At 32.6% G+C, this 2,303-nt stretch overlaps 1 long non-coding RNA gene across 1 annotated transcript; it reads left to right on the top strand.

The window, feature by feature from the left end:
- Positions 1-1,186: 1,186 nt before the first annotated feature.
- Positions 1,187-2,080, top strand: LOC118484969. Its single transcript, XR_004875304.1, has 2 exons — positions 1,187-1,593; positions 1,763-2,080. It is a non-coding gene; the product is annotated as an uncharacterized LOC118484969 (long non-coding RNA).
- The last annotated feature ends 223 nt before the right edge of the window (positions 2,081-2,303 follow it).

Below are 2,303 nucleotides of genomic sequence, written 5' to 3'. Positions count from 1 at the left end.
TATACTCACCGGATGTCCTAAATGGAGTTATATTTTTAGGCTTGCCAAATCATTGGTAATTACCAAAGTTCAGTGTTCCAGTGACGTTATCAAGAAATATTGATCAAAAGAATGGTTTATGTAGTGGAACTCGACTACAGGTCCTATCACTGGGTGACCAGGTTATTGAGACCCTTATATTATCCAGAACTAATACCGACACTTGAACGTTTATCCCTAAATTTCGTTTAATACCGTGAAATAGAAGGATTCCATTTAAATTGAAAAGAAGATATTTTCTTTCGCTTAATGTTTTGCCATGACAATAAATAAAAGTATAGAACAATTTCTAAGTAAAGTTGGTGTGTTTCTAAAATAATCGGTTTTTACACATGAGCAATTATTGCGTCATCTATGGTAACAAATTTACTTATGTAAATTTTTGAAGAGAATATAAATTTAAATAATTTATAAATTTATATCCTTAAATCCGTGTCGTACACGGGTCTAATAATCTAATAAACATATAAAAAATATACGATTTAACTTGTAAATAAAAGATGAATACTTTTCTAGTAGAAGCTGAATAAATAAATAAAAAAATATACGATTTAAATGGTGATTAAAAAATAAACACTTTTCTAGTAGAAGTTTTTCTTTATTTTTTTAATAAGAATTTAACTATCATGAAAGAGTTTGGTTCAAATTTAATCCTTGCATCATTGGTTAATAAAATAATATTTTTTGTATTTAATACAACTTTAAGAAGGTATAAATAAAATTATAGAATCACCTATTAATTGAATTTTTTTGAACGATACAGAAATTTTAGAATAACTAGTATTTTTTATGTGTACACATATTTATGGTAAATACTTTTTCCATCCACACTATAATGGGAAAAAACTCTCAGTTCCTTAGGATAGCAATTTCTACCAAAAAAAAAAACACTTTCCTAAAAAAAACAACTTTTAGAAAAAAAAAACTTTTTATAGTAAAGCTATACAAAACATTTTAAAAAAACTAACAATAAAAGATTACAAAATGAAAAAAAAAAGAAAACAAAAAGGTTTACTTACACATAATTGAGCCAATCAAAAGCATTACTTCAACTTCACATGGATCACCATCCTATGGTCCATGGTTCACCTAATAATCAATCTAACGGTTAAAAATACTCTAGAATCAAAAGCTTTAGTTTAACCCTAATTCCTTTTACTTTGAACACAGCACACCACAAACCCCCCTGCCCCCTTCTCTCTCGATCATCCTTTTACTTCGACATGCCAGCCGGTGCCGGAGAAGTTGGTAATCGTCGTTGTTAGCCGGCCGCTCTCCGACAACCACGCCGGTGATGTGACGATGATGATTGGATGATGACGAGGCTCCGACAGCGGTGGTGGTCGACGATGGCGTATAAGCAAGCGGCGGCGGCGGGTATATCACTAAATCCTGGTAATAATCCATCTCGATTTCAACTAGTCTTGGCCAAACAGATGGTGGTGGTTCAGTCGACGATGGCGTATAAGATGGTTGCCAACAGTAGTGACGCCGACGGTGGTGGTGGTTCAGTTCGTCGGAAAGCATAAACTAGAGCACGTCATCTCGTTTTCGGTATACATTTTATTGTTCCAGTTAATTTTGGCTATTGATGCATTTTGTCCATAACCATTGATCCCCTCACATCACTGGATGTGTTGTTGATTCGTACGAATCAAGGCTGGGGTGTGTAATTATGGATCTGCATCATTTTCATACAAATCAACAAACACTTAATCAACAGATCTGGAAGTTATATACGAATCTGGAACAACAAGTTCATACGGATCCATGTTTTATCTGCGTTGGAATTCTTTTCTCACCACTTGAGTTGCTGATGTTGTGTCGGTTGCTGATGTTGAGTTGCTGAGTTGCTCGGAAGGTGTTTGATGTTGGTTTCGATTCTTCAGAGCTGAAAAATGAGATGGGTGTGGGTTAATGTTATTGAATTTGTTAAAGGAATATGTAATTTTATTTTCTTTATGTTAGTAGATTTTATACATTTTTTGTTTGTAAATTTGTATAAATTATGATTAATGTTATTGAAATTTTATAGTTTTTAGTTTTATTTGCTTTTGTATCTGATCTCTCGGATGTTTTATAAATAGAATAAAACTAGAAAAAACATTAAATTTCGTGACAATTGTGTAGCAAAAATAAAAAATTAAATTCCGTTAAATGGGTAGCAAAATGCGTAGAAAATGCGTAAAGAAACCAGTTTCCTACGAGTGGTTTAACTACATATGCATTTCGTCACAAATTCGTAGAAAATTAAATTTCGTGAC

This window comes from Helianthus annuus, chromosome 12 (assembly GCF_002127325.2).
Source record: "Helianthus annuus cultivar XRQ/B chromosome 12, HanXRQr2.0-SUNRISE, whole genome shotgun sequence".
Classification (NCBI taxonomy): domain Eukaryota; kingdom Viridiplantae; phylum Streptophyta; class Magnoliopsida; order Asterales; family Asteraceae; genus Helianthus; species Helianthus annuus.
Note: the sequence above shows the minus strand (reverse complement) of the source record. Positions and strands in the feature narration are given on the sequence as shown.